Below are 15,392 nucleotides of genomic sequence, written 5' to 3' on the forward strand. Positions count from 1 at the left end.
ATTTCTTTTTTTTAAATAATTAATTTTAATTTATTTTTAGAAGCATAAACTTTTATTTGTAACAAAGGAGTTTGTGTACATTGTTTAAAATCTACAATTTCTTGTTAAATTCATGTTTGTACCAATTTCTTTCTTCAGAGACTTGAAGTTCTTGTCACGCAGGGTTTTACTTGCTTGGTTAGAGTTACATCAAGATATTTTACACTATTTGAGGCTACTATAAAGGGTATTCAATCCCTGATTTCTTTCTCACCCTGTTTATCATTTGTATATAGGAGAGCTACTAATTTTTTAAGCTAATCTTGTATCCAGTCACTTGACTAACAATTTTTATCAGGTGTAGGACTTCCCTGATAGAATTTTTGGGGTCATTTATGTATGCTATTATATAATCTGGGAAGAATGATGCTTTAACTTCTTCCTTTCCAATTTATACCTTCTTGATCTCCTTCCGTTGTCTTATTGCTCTAGTTAGAAATTAAAGTACTATATTGAATAGCTATGGAGAGAGTGGACAACCTTGTCTTATGGTGATTTATTTGTACTAAAATGTTATTTGTATGTTAATAAATAAAGTTGCCTGGGGGTCAGAGCTATTAGCAAGCCATAGGAAACCTGGGCAGTGGTGGTGCACGCCTTTAATCCCAGCACTTGGTAGGCAGAGCTAGGTAGGTCTCTGTATGTTCAGGTATACAGCCAGCATTGAATACACACGCCTTTAATCTCAATACCAACCACAGAAGACCTGGAGGTCTGTACAAACAGGCAGTAATGAGGCGGTCATGTGGTTGAGTTTACAAACAATGAGAAGGCAGAACCAAAAGTCTTTATAAAGACTTTAACACAAGAAGTTGTAGCTCTCTTTCAGAGAGGTAGGACCATTGCAGGAGGAAGGGTAAGGTTTTAGCTCTTAGCTCTGACCTCTTTGCTTTCTTCTTTGCATTGGTTCTGTGTTTCTTATTTAATAAGACGGTTGGTTACATCTACATTGTCTTGTTCCCAATTTTAATGGAATTGCTTTGAATTTCTCTGCACTTAATTTGATGTTGACAATAGGCTTTCTGTATATTGCTTTTATTATGTTTACATATGTCCACTGTATCTCTGATGTCTCCAAGACCTTTATTATGAAAGGGCATTGGATTTAGTCAAAGATGTTTTTCTGTATCTAATTATATGATCATGTGTTTGTTGTTCTTTGGGGGAGGGGGCAGGTTGTTTTATTCAGTTTGTTTATGTGGTAGATTAAATTGACAGAATTTCATATATAAAACCATTCCTGCATCAGAGTTGAGACATCATCTTGGTGGACTTTTCCTTTGGTAAGCATAAAATATCCTTGTCCATCTCCTTTGATTAATTTTTATTTGAAGTCTATTTTGTTAGATATTAGGATAGCTGCACAAGCTTGCTTCTTAGGTCTGTTTGATTGGAAAAACGTTTTCCAACCCTTTACTCTAAGGTAGTGTTTATCTATGATTTCGAAGTGTGTTTCCTGTATGTAGCAGAAGGATAAATCTTATTTTCACATCCATTCTGCTAGCCTGTGTGTTTTTATTGGGAAATTGAATTCAGTGACATTGAGGGATATTAATGACCAAAGATTATTAATTGCTGTTATTTTGGTGGTGGTAGTAGTTGTAGAGTGTGTGTGTGTGTGTGTGTGTGTGTGTGTGTGTGTGTGTGTGTGCTCGTGTTCCCCTTCTTTGGGTTTTGCTGGTATGAGATTATCTCTTGCAAGTGTTTAATAAGTATAGTTAGCTTCCTTGGACTGGAGATTTCCTTCTAGTACCTTCTGTAGGGATGAATTTGTGGATAGATATTGTTTAAATTTGACTTTGTCATGGAATATAATGTTTACTCCATCTATGGCGATTGAAAGTTTTCCTGGACATAGTTTGAGCTGGTATCCATTGTCTCTTAGAGTCTGGAAGAAGTCAGTCCAGGCCTTTTGGGATTTTAGAATCACTGTGAAGTCAGGTATGATTCTAATATGTCTGCTCTTATATGTTACTTGGCCTTTTTCCCTTGTGCCTTCTAATATTCTTTCTCTGTTTCTGCATGTTTAGTGTTTTTATTATTATGTGGCAAGGGGATATTTTTTCTGATCCAATCTATTTGGTGTTCTGTAAACTTCTTGTACCTTTATATACATACCCTTCTTTAGGTTGGGAAAATTTTCTTCAGTGATATTATTAAATATATTCTCTTGTTTTTTGAACTGAGTTTCTTCTCATTCTTCTTTTCCTATTATTCTTATATTTGGTCTTTTTAGAGTGTCCCAGATTTTCTGGATGCCTTTTATTAGGAATTTGTTTTAGGTTTAACGTTTTCTTTGACTGATGAATCTTTTTCTTTTATTGTGTCTTCAATGCCTGAGAATCTCTCTTCTCCATCTTGTATTCTATTGTTCCTGTTTGCTTTCCCAGATTTTCCATTTACATAATTCCCTTGGTTTATTTATTGCTTCCATTTTCATTTTCCAGTCTTGAACTATTTCCTTAACCTGTTTGTTTCTTCTTGGTTTCTTGGCATTTTCAAGAAATTTATTGATTTCTTTTAGAGATTTATTGATTTCCTCCTTTTTTTGTCTTTTCCTCAAATTCTTTAAATGATTTTTTCATTTCCACTTAAAGACCTCGATTGTCTTCATAAAGTTATTTTTACAGTTGTTTTCTTGTGCTTCAGCTGTGTTGGACTGTTCAGTTCTTGTTATCACAATATAACTGGTTTTTGGAGGTGTCATATTGCCCACTCTGTTATTGATTGTGTTCTTACACTGGTGTATAGACATTGGGATTTGGGTGATTATAGGTCTAGGAGTTATATCCTGTGTTTATCTTTGTTGGATGGGTGTTTTGTTCCTTGATTTCTGTTTCCTCTCTGGTCTTTTTGCCTAAGTGGCCAATGGCTCTGGTGGGGCTAGTAAGTCTTCAAGTCTAGTAGGGAGTCTCTGCTGAGGATTTTGGGGCCCACAAAACCTCTGTGGTTTTGGGTTCCAATGTAGCTGAAGTTTTCCTGAGTCCCAGCTTGCCAGCAGTTGGGACAAATCTCTCACACGTACTTCTCCCAAGTAAACACACAGAGACTTACATTATTTGTAAACTGTATGGCCATGGCAGGCTGCTTGCTATCTGTTCTTGTATCTTAAATTAACCCATTTCTATAAATCTATACCTTGCCATATTGCTCGAGGATTACCAATATCTTACATCATGCTTCTCCTCCTTGCAGCTGGCAATCTCTCTGGCTCAGCCTTCTTCCACCCAGCATTCTCCTCTCTCCTTGTCCTGCCTACACAATCCTTCCTGCCTGGCTATTGGCCAATCAGCATTTTATTTATCAATCAATCATAACAACATATATTTAGAACATACAGGGCATCCCACAGCATTCCAATGTTTCCACTGTGGTTCCAAGTACCAGTGTGACCTCTGAAGTTCTGGGTACTTGCATGGGCTGTGAGATTTCTAGTATGACCTGGCCTTTGGTGCAGCAGAAGTTTTCTGCCAGGTCTGGGGTCCCTAGATCCATCTTGGCCTCCAGTAAAGTTACAGTCTTCTTCCAAATGTGTAGGCCAGATTGTGTAGCCAAGGGGAAGGTGTGCAGTCTTGGGTTGTTGGACAGGCTTAAAGGAGTTCAGTGAGTGGTGGTTGGTGTCTTATCTGAGGTATCTAGGACCAGCCTGGCTTCCAGTAAATTTGCTGGGGCTGTTGGCCCTAATATGGAACCCAGGGGAGAGATAAATAATGCTACTTTTTAACCCTTTGTTTATAACTTTTTATTTCCTTACAGCCAAATCAATTAACTCTCTAACCACCTAGAGAACAAATATTAAGTATGTCAGTATCATTGTTTACATTCAGTGTAAAATTTACTTTTATATAAATATCAAGTACCAGAACTTTAGAGAAAATTGTATTTTGCCATCCTTCTGTAAGTCTTTATTTCTGAGGGAAAGTATGTGAATACTAAATAAACTGATTTACTGTTAACTTGAGATTTCCTGTCAAAGTTTTGTTTTGGGATCCAGTTTTAAGAAAAAAATGGAGGAAAATATTCACAATTTGAAGGAGACATTGAAATTTTCCTTTGGTCTTTTAATGTGGTGTTAAATCTAATGAATTTATATCATTAATATTCTTTTAAACTGAAAGCATTATGGTTGTTACTACTGTCCCAAGTGAAAAGATATGTGTCATATAAATTTGAAATGGACATATTTTAAAAGTGCCATTACTTTATATCTATATTTTTTCTACTCTAGAAATTAAGAAAAGGATATGGGATAAATTAAATTTAAATTAGATTATTTTATAAATTTTATAGTTTATAAAGTAATAAATTATTTTCACATGAAAGGTTAACAATATAATAAAATTGGCAATGAAATGTGTTGTAAATATTATTTGCTATATGTTTTCATGTTGAAAAAACAAACTAGATTATTTTTCAAAAGTAACAAACAATACTACTCTTTTATTTTCTCCCAAATAATCAGGTTTTCGTTTATCTATTCATATAACTTAGAAGAGAGGTATTTTCGAATCAAAATGTTTTTATAATATACTAGTAAATGTTAGGTGAAAATATAAAAATAAAACTGTATATTCCTATGAACACATATTTGAGCATGTTTTCAGAATTATCAATAATTAAATTGTATAGTACTATTAATTTAGAAAAAGTTGGTTTTTATTTAATGGATGTGAGCAATAAATATTTTACAAAAACATAATATTATTGCCATGTTTGTAAACTTATGAAATTCCTAATGACAAGTAATGATAACTACTATTTCTCAAAGAGTTTCTCATGAAAAATATACAAATTCTTTAACATGATTATTTCACCATTGCTTCTTTAAATGGTGTTTTTTAATCAGTGTTTGTTAAACTTCTCACAGTAGAAATTGATTTTCTGTCTTTTCTTTATAATGTGACTGAAAGGTAAAGTACGTATGAATTCATAAAGATTTCTTAGGAACTCATAGATGACTACATTTGCTGATTTAATTTCTAGACCATAAAATATCAAACGTGATAATAATGCTCATTAAGAAATTGAATAGGAATATTAATGTGTATTACTTTTCTATATCAGCCAGTACAGTAAGCAAAGGTTCCTATACTTTGTAGTGTATGTGTTTGGACTAATCCCATTTTAGATGTAAGGAAACTGAATTAATTTGTTCTTCCAAAGTTTATTTTTGGAACTTAAACTACAAGGAGACACTATTAAAACATGATGTCTTATGGAAGTGATCACATGAGAAGTATGCCTTCAAGAATGACAATTCCTTATTTTAAAAATAAATAAGGGCTGGAGACATGGCTCAGAGGTTAAGAGCATTAGCTGCTCTTCCAGAGGTCCTGCGTTAATTTCCCAGCACCCACATGGTGGCTCACAATCATTTGTAATGAGATCTGATGCCCTCTTCTGGTGTGCAGACATACATGCAGACAGATCACTGTACAGATAATAAATAAATCTTTAAATAACAAATAAATAATTAAATAAATAAATCAATGAGCAAAAGAATGAACAAATAAATAAAAAATAAATAAATAAATAATAATATGAATAAATGAATGAATAAATAAATAAATAAATAAATAAATAAATAAATAAATAAATAGGCTAGAAGAGTTTCCTGGCCTTTCAATACTTTCTGCAATGTAACAACAACAAATTTTTGTACTTTGATCTTCAGGACATGTGAAGATGAAGAAAAATAAGTAATTTTGGGAGCAGAGATAGGTTCCTAAATAGATTGAGTCTGTTTGTGTTTGCATCTTGGAATTATAACCATATAGAACTGTGAGAAATGAATTTCTGTTGTTTATTAATTATTCAACCTAAATTAAAGATGAATTAATCTAGAAATTAAAGTTAATACTTTAAGTGCAGATTCATTGTTACTAAGCCATAAAAGTTATAGAAAACTACTGCATTCAGGTGGTACACTGTGTCACTGGCCATGCTCACCTCTTCAAGGAAAAGCAATTAAAGTTAGATATTGCTTAATTTTTCAATACCTGACTTCCAATAAAGAACTCAGGTTGAATACCTGAGTTGTCTGTGCTAATTTCATTTAAGTCCAGGTGGATGGGGTATTCTTTGAGGCATCAAGGAAATATTTACTCTCCATTGAAATTGACTTCCACTGCTTTGTTGGAATGATACCTCCAATGAAAGAACATAATGCTTCATACCAGCTATCTAGTTACATTTGGTCTGTGATTTGTTGTAACTTAAAATATTAAATATCATTTAAATTATTTAATTAATATTTAACAATATTAAGTTGTAGATGTTGATTCTATTCATGGTTTAGATCCATAATTGTATTCTATCAATTTGAACATGCACCTTTTCTGAAATAATGTAGTTCTCTCTTTATGGTACAATGTGCTGTGGGATGTTCTGTATGTCCTGTGGGAGCCTGTTCTTGGGTTCCTCATGGCTTTACCCAGCAGGTTCTCATAGAGAATGATTAGGACCACGGGCCTGAGTGTAGGTGTCTGAGATGGTCTGCAGTTGGCTCTGCTGGGGGATAGTCTGTATGGCAAATCTGTTGCTCTGATTGGTCAATAAATAAAACCTGATTGGCCGTGGCTAGGCAGGAAGTATAGGCAGGACTAACAGAGAGGAGAAATAAAAGAACAGGAAGGCAGAAGGACTCACTACCAGCCGCCACCCTGACGAGTAGCATGAAAAGATGCTGGTAAGCTCCGAGCCACGTGGCAGGGTATAGATTTATAGAAATGGATTAATTTAAGCTATAAGAACAGTTAGCAAGAAGCCTGCCATGGCCATACAATTTGTAAGCAATATAAGTCTCTGTGTTTACTTGGTTGGGTCTGAGCAGCTGTGGGACTGGCAGGTGACAGAGATTCGTCCTGACTATGGACAAGGCAGGAAAACTCCAGCTACAACAATGTATTGTGACCATACCTTGCCATATAGTTTGTGGTTGTATTACTTTTTCAGAAAAAAAAATACTATAGTTTTTCTGTGTTCCTTTCCTGGGACCTTAGATTTCTTTCATTTTCCCCACAACTCTGAGTATTTTAGGGAAGTGGACCTTAATCTTATTGGATGGTTCTTCTAGTCCACATTTCATGCTCTATTCCCCAAGATGGTTCATGGCCAAGATTAGTTTAGTGCTTTGGAATTCTTGTCAAAAGCTGGAAAACATATACAGTATATGTATTATTATATTCTAATTTCCTTGAAAGAATATCTTGAATTTTTAAGGTGCTAGCCAGAAATATATTTTCTCAAAATACATGACTAGGCAGTAAAGTTCACCTACTTTCAGAAGCTCCATATTTGATCAGATGTACAATAACTGACATGAATTTGTTATGATAAATTAGTCTAAAGTTTATAAGAAAGATGACCCTCACTGTGAGGATTCTTCACTCACATTGAAGAGTGCTGTAACACTTTGAAGGAAGACAAATTATCCATAATATATAATAAAACATATGTAAAACAAGCCATTTTCATGGTGTAAGATGGTATGAACCTAGATGATTATTTTCATGAAACATTATAAGCAAAATTCATAGCTTTGTCTCATAAATGCATCATGTATGCATACGTCCTTTTTGTCTTTTTGCATAATAATTTAATCACACATAGTTAGCAAAATTTTTAGAAAATCAAAATTTCCCCAATTTTTAGTTGAAGTAAAGAACTTGATATGCCAGATGTAAAGATCTAAATACATATTACTAAATACTTTTTGTACAAAAACTTCCATTTTAAACTTTTATATCTTCAGGGCTGGGCAGATAGTTCAATCAATAGCTTAAGTGATTGTTTTGGAAGTCTGAGCACCATAGTTCATATGCCAGGTCCCAGATAAATTCCAAGTAGAATTCATAAACTGTCTGCAATTGTAACCTTGGAAGCCAAGGACAGGTGGTCCACAGAACAATGCATGAAGATAGATGAGGTTCTGTACAGCATCACTGAAAAGGTTTAAAATTTTGCACTTATTTATCTTGTGGATATTACAAAAGTAATGTATGAATTATATTCCCCATGTACTGTCATGTTTTTCTTCAGAAACAAACATATTATGACTGATTTGGGCACTGGGAACAAGATCAACTAGGCCATGGAAGACAAGCAAGAAATGGCTGACATCTTAGAGACTGTGTACCATGGCACCTGCAAAGGCAGAGATCTGGTGGTGTCTCCCAAGGACTATTCTATGAAGTATAGATACTAGGCACTGCCCTCACACGCTGTGCAGAGGACACTAGGAGATTCTTCCATGTGAAAACACTCAGATATACACAGCCTTTGGAAATGTTCTGTAGCAGAATATGACTGTAGGTCTGGAGGATTCTTGAGATGAGGGTTACAGGGACTTAACTACCTAAAGCAAATCAACATTTGGTGAAAGAACAGTAAAAACTGTAGTTTGGTTTGAAGGTTTTTACAAACTGAAGAAGACAGAGAAGTGGAGGGGGTGAATATTTTAATAAGGCAGAGACTCCACAGGAATGTTTAAAGTAGGAAGTGTTCTTTCTGTCCAGTGGAACATGGATGCACACAATAGATAATACTTGATCTGAGTGATGAATAATGATGGGTTATTATATGTTACAGAGGGATGGAGAGGGAAAGAGCAGGTAAAAGGGCAAGAACTCAAAGCAGCGTATTGTACACTACTCAGTGAGACATTTATTCAATTGTTAAAGTATTAAATCTTATGTCATGATGAATACTGATGCCATCTGGAAGTAGAGACTGAAGGTAAAGAGACCATTGTACAAAAATTAAGCTACGATTAGAAAAGAAGTGTTGTTAGAAAACAAATTATTTCTCAGTCACATTATGCTGAAAGTAATGAGACCATTGTACAAAAATTAATCCAAGATTAGAAAAATAAGTGATGTTAGAAAACAGAAATTATTTTGCAGTCACATTATAACTGAATCTGTCAACATACTACCTGTGAAAACCACATGAGAAACACAGTAGTTGAACTAATGAATTTTGTAGAATTGAAAAATGTTTCCAACTAGGAAGAAAAATAATGGTGTCTGAATGATTGATTGATTTCAGAAAATTACAATAAAAATGGAGTCATTCAAAGGATAAAGTAGAAGAAAGAAATACAGTGATTTTTACATAACATGGTAGCTTTAATATTTGAAAACTTCTGCCTGTTCAACAGCAAGGCTCTTTCCCCCTTTACCATTGACGCTCTGCCTGGCAATGTTTATATGTCTGGATGATGTACATCAGTTCAAACAGTATCTGGTGAAGGACAGAGAGAGAGAGAGAGAGAGAGAGAGAGAGAGAGAGAGAGAGAGAGAGAGAGAGAGAGAGAGAGCTATTAATTTGCCCCCTTTTTTCCTGTCAGGCTGTATCACCTCACCTGTCTGTCTTAAGAGAAGTGCAATGTTTCTCTCTCTTGGGCTTTATTTTTCCCTCTGTCTGCTTATATAGTGTGAAAAACATTCCACCCTTCTGCCTATCTTGGCTTAGTACTGTTGATAGCACTCGTATTTCTATTTCTGAGTATCTGCTCTATCCTGCAATTTTTATCCCTTTATGAAAAACTTTCCTTGAAGTATCTTCATTTGAATATACTGTGTATTTCCTACTGGGACACTTACTATTGCGAAATTCAAGATATTCTCCACGTTTGGAATAAATATTTATTTTCTACTTTGTGTAGGCTTTCTCCCCTATGTTGGAATGAAATCTAAAATTTGTAGTGTAGGAAAGCACAGCAGAGAATATACAGAATGGAGCACAGACAATTTGAACCCTTTCTTATTAAGGATCCTGTTAAATTATAGTAAAATAATTAAAACAAAAATTGTGAGAGAGGCCTATTATTACATAAGCATGTTAAAAGAGTTTCTAAAAGAAATACATGGCTTCCCAAGACAAATTATACAATACTACAAGGAACACAGCAAAGCAATAAGATTAATGGCAGTAATAAGTCCCACCCAAACTTCTCCCAGGGCTAACACAATGTCACCTAACAATATGATGTGATCTGGCCTAGGGATATTTCTAAATCAAATCCAGTTATTTTTAGAAGGAAAGTCTACCTCAGCATAGATACAATTCTCATGAAATTTGTTGTTCTTTTTTATTAAGAATTTTTTTCATTCATTTTACACACTAATCGAAGATCCCCCTTTTCCCTCCTCCCACACCCCCAGCCTTCCCCCCCCAACCCACCTCCTACTCCACCCCACAAAAAAGCAAGGCCTCCATGGGGAGGCACATCCAGTAGAGGCAAGCCCAAGCCCTTCTCCCTGCCTCAAGGCTGCACAAAGTATCCCATCATAGGCAGTGGGCTCCCAAAAGACTGCTCATGCACCAGGGATGGATTGTGATCCCACTGCCAGCCCCCCAACCCCAAGCTGATCAAGCTATACAATTGTCTCACCATGCAAAGGGCCTAGTCTGTCCCATGCAGGCTCCACAGCCATTGATCCAACTTTCATGATTTCCTACTAGTTTGGTTTCATTGTCTCTGTAGGTTTCCTCAACATGATCCTGATGCACTTGTTCATAGAATCCCTTTTCTCTCTCTCCTACTGAGCTCCTGGAGTTCTGCCTGGTGTTTGGCTGCGGGTCTCTGCACCTGCCTCCATCAGTCATTGGAGAAAAATTCTGTGATGACAATTAGGATATTCATAATTTTTAAACTGGTGACAATAGTAATCCCAAAGACATGATACTAAATACCTCATAATAAATTTTGATATGCCTATTGTGGGAGTATCTTTGTGGATTTCTGTGGGCCTCTCTAGCACTTTGTTTCTTCCTTTTCTCATGTGGTCTTCATTTACCATGGTCTCCTATTCCTTGTTCCCCCTCTCTGTTCTTGATCCAGTTAGGATCTCCCACTCCCACAGGCTCTCTTTCCCTTGACCCTCACCCTTCATTACTCCCACTCATGTCCAGGTTGTTCATGTAGATCTCAGGCATTTCTCCGTCATTGGGCAATCCTCGGGTCTTTCTTGGGGTCCTTTTTTCCAGGTAGGCTCCCTGGTGATGTGAGTAGCAGTCCAGTCATCCTTGTTCCACATCTAGTATCCTCCTAAGAGTGAGTACATACCATATTTGTTGTTCTGAGTCTGGGTTAAATTACTCAGGATGATTTTTTCTAGATCCATCCATTTGCCTGCAAAGCTCATGATGTCATTGTTTTTCTCTGCTGAGTAGTATAGACAGCTGGCAATGGTTGAGAGACAGCCAGAACTGACCTACTCTGGTGATGGCATGGCCAAATACCCTAATAATCGTGCCAGAAACCCCATCCAACAACTGAGGGATCTGGATGCAGAGATCCACGGATAGGCCCCGGGTGGAGCTCCGGGAGTCTAATTAGCGAGATAGAGGAGGGTTTATATGAGCGAGAATTGTTGAAACCCAGGTTGGATAAAGCACAGAGACAAATAGCCAAACGAATGGAAACACATGAACTATGAACCAAAGGCTGAGGGGCCCCCAACTGGATCAGGCCCTCTGAATAGGTAAGACAGTTGATTGGCTTGATCTGTTTGGGAGGCATCCAGGCAGTGGTCCTGGGTCCTGTGCTCATTGCATTAGTTGGCTGTTTGAAACCTGGGGCTTATACAGGGACTCTTGGCTCAGTCTGGGAGGAGGGGACTGGACCCGTCTGGACTGAGTCTACCAGGTCAATCTCAGTCCTCGGAGGAGGCTTTCCCCTGGAGGAGGTGGGAATGGGATGTGGGGTGGGGGGAAAGGGAGGGGGAAGGAGGGGGGAGGACAAGGGAATCAATGGCTGATATACAGAACTGAATGGTATTGTAAAATAAAATAAAAGGAAAAAAATTTTTGATATCCCAAGAGAGCAAAATCTCTACAGTATAAAATACCTACAGTCTAGAGTAACCCTAAAGACAATACAAAATGACTAAAATCCAGAATGCCAAAATCCTGAAAACTGAGACCTTCATTGAACATAAATTTATATGAATAGCAGACTTAAGGAGGATTAATGAGTTTTCCATTTTAAGTTGTATATTTGAATTGTTTTAGGTGGAGTTATTACTCAGAAACTTTCTAGAGAATAATTTGTGGTATGTCCATGAGAGGTTTTCCAAAGACATGTGTGGGTCTGAATGGACAAGCAGAGATCTAATACAAACAAAATTAATATAAATTTACTCATCAAAAACATCTATGTGAATAAAATGGGCAGCTAGTTTAATTCATGGCTTTAAAATGTGTAGAATGGGGCTGGCAACATAGTTTGCTAATAATGGTGATTTTGGTACAAGGCTGGCTACCTAAGTTCAATTCCCACAATTCACATAGTGGTAGAAGGAGAGAACCTACTTCCAAATGTTATCCTCTGATCTCCACACATGATGTGATATATACATATGTATGTACACATGCACAAAGAATTTTACAATTATAAATGCATTAATGACACTTCTCATATATAAAATTTTCTTTTTAGATTGTTCTTGTGTTTTCATTGTTTAAAAGAGGGCCTAGTTATATTTTACCTCACTGTGTTATATATTAATTCTTTATGTCATGTCTAGTATTAGAAAGATACATTAAATACTCTGAAAAATTTTCAGAGTATTCTACTTCATTTCCTACATTTTTGCAAAATTCCTTATATAAAATATATTAGCAAAGTGTTGCATATTGTATGTAAGCATGTTACATGTACAAAATAATATTGAAACTTGCATAAAAATAAAGAAGTATATTTTTGTACATAAGCATTAGTGGAAAATAAAATTTCTTTAGAACTACTTTTGGTTTGGTAATTATATATAGGGCAGTGATCTATCAGGCTTTGTGTTTAATATAAAGACTTAACGTGTGAAACATATTTCAGTGGTAGTTGTAAAGATGGGTATATACAATCATCAACCATAGTGATATTCATGTATATCACTGTAACTTATTTCTTTATGGTTACAGTTCATCTACTTATAACTTTTTTAACTCTTAAGAATGTTTTTGTTCATTTTACATACCAACCAAAGATCCTCCTCTTATTCCCCTCTTGCTCCCCTCAAACCTTCTCCTCACCCCAACCCACTTCTCATCCCCTCTTCCAAAAGGGTAAGACCTCCCATGGGGAGTCAGCAAACCCTGGTACATTCAGTTGAGGCAGGACCAAGATTCTCTCCCCTGCATCAAGGCTGAGCAAGTCATTCCACCATAGGTAAGGGGCTCCAAAAAGCCAACTCACGCATCAGAGATAGATCCTGATCCCACTGCTAGGAGCCCATCAAACAGAATAAGCTACACAACTGTCTCCCATATGCAGAGGTCCTAAAAACTGAGAAGCTTCTCTAAGGCAAAAAACATGGTAAATAAGACAAAATTACAGCCTACATAATGGGAAAAGATCTTCACCAACCCCACATCTAACAGAGGACTGATCTCCAAAATATATAAAGGACTCAAGAAACTAGATATCAAACTGCCAAACAATCCAATTAAAAAATGTGCTACAGATCTAAACAGAGAATTCTCAACAGAAAAAAAAAAAAAAAAACTCAACTGGCCAAAAAACATTTAAGGGATTGCTCAACATACTTAGTCATCAGGGAAATGAAAATCAAAGTGACTCTGAGATATCATCTTACAACTGTCAGAATGACTAAGATGAAAACCACTAACGACAGCTTATGTTGGAGAGGATGTAGAGCAAGTGGAACACTCCTCCACTTGGTGGGAGTGCAAACTTGTATAGCCACTTTGGAAATCAGTATGTTAACTTCTCAGAAAATTGCTTATAACTTTTATAATTGTGCAAGTAAGTAATATACTTCATTATCACTACAATGTTTACAGTGGTCAATGAAGGTTTTCTTTTGTTTTTCATATTTCTATTTTAAAAATAAAAATTATTTTATATAGTGTAACATTTATAGTATTATAGTATTATGATTTTGACATTTTAGTCTTTTGTGATTTCAGGATTTAGTATCTTAGACTTTAAGGAGTTTCATATCTGTAATTTTAATATTAAGGATCTTTAACATTCAAGATTATGCCGGTAGGTAGATAATCTTCTAGAATTATGTTCCCAGACCACTTTAAACGAAGTTTATCCTTCCAAAAGCAACTTAAACTCCATTTATGAAATAACGACACACTAACTGACTTAGACTATACTAGGGGTATACAAACATGGAAAGGATGCCTTACACTTTGAGGATAACATTCAGAGATTTCTGCAACTTATAATCATCTGGCTCCTGACACTGACCTTTTGGCTATTCATTTTGCATAAGCACTGCCAGAATAAATGGCATGAGACTCTTCCCTAAAAAAGAAAAAGCATGGATGTGCACAAAGGCCTAGTGAGGAGGTCATGGGGTGGGATGGATTGAAGAGAGGATGGGTAGTTATAGTAACCAGAAAGCACTATACACATTAATGAAATTGTCGAAGAAGAAATTCAGTGTTATTTAAAACAAATAAAAAATATTTTCTTTTCATCTATCTGATTGCCCATTTTCATTTCAATATCATGCTGTTGCTATCATGGATCTTAATTATGAGGATAGGTGCCTTTATACTCTTATGTGCTTATGTGAATATTGGGATTACTTTATTCTTGTTCTGTGAGAAATATCCCTACATATAGTTGGCTTTCTCTTTTTTGGGGTGGGGTGCCTCTATCCAACTCACAGATAAAGACACAGAGACTTCTTATTCTTTGCTACAAATGCCTGTCCTTAGCTTAGGCCTGTTTCTAGCCAGCTTTTCTAACTTAAATTATCCTATTTTGCTTTATCTACCTTTTGTGTCAGAGCTTTTGACTTTTCTTTTCTTCTGTATATCTCACCTTTCCTGTTTCTCATGTCTGGCAGGCTGGCAGCAGCTGTCTGTCTTCTGTCCCTGGGTGTCTCCATAGTTCTCTCCTCCTCCTCCTTCCCTTGTTCCTCTATAGCCTAGATTTCTCCTCCTATTTTTTCTCTCTCCCTGCCAACTCCGCCTATCCTTTCTCTGCCTATTTACTGGCTGTTCAGCTAATTATTAGACCAATCAGGTGCCTTAGGCAGGCAAGGAGAAACACATGTTACACATCTTTACATAATTAAAAACATATTTACATATAATGACTTGTAACTCACTCTGCAGACTAGGCTGGGTTCAGTCTTGCAATGAACCTCCTCTGTTGGCTTTCCAACTGCTGGGATTATAATTTAAGCCACCAAGCCCAGAAAGTGTATCATCAGAATTTTGATGACAACTTCATTGAATCTATAGATTGCTTTGGTTAATAGGCCAAATGTTCCGATATTAATTTCAGCAACCAAATATGACTTTCTCTATTCCAGTGTGTTTGGTATTAAAAGAGAGCATAGGAAATCACATCAATATTTTGACAT

General features: G+C 36.0%; 1 pseudogene; it reads left to right on the plus strand.

The window, feature by feature from the left end:
* The first annotated feature begins 7,786 nt into the window (after positions 1 to 7,786).
* Positions 7,787 to 9,248, plus strand: LOC114701673 (annotated as a pseudogene).
* Positions 9,249 to 15,392: the final 6,144 nt, after the last annotated feature.

The sequence above is a fragment of the Peromyscus leucopus genome, chromosome X (assembly GCF_004664715.2).
Source record: "Peromyscus leucopus breed LL Stock chromosome X, UCI_PerLeu_2.1, whole genome shotgun sequence".
NCBI classification, from domain to species: Eukaryota; Metazoa; Chordata; class Mammalia; order Rodentia; family Cricetidae; genus Peromyscus; species Peromyscus leucopus.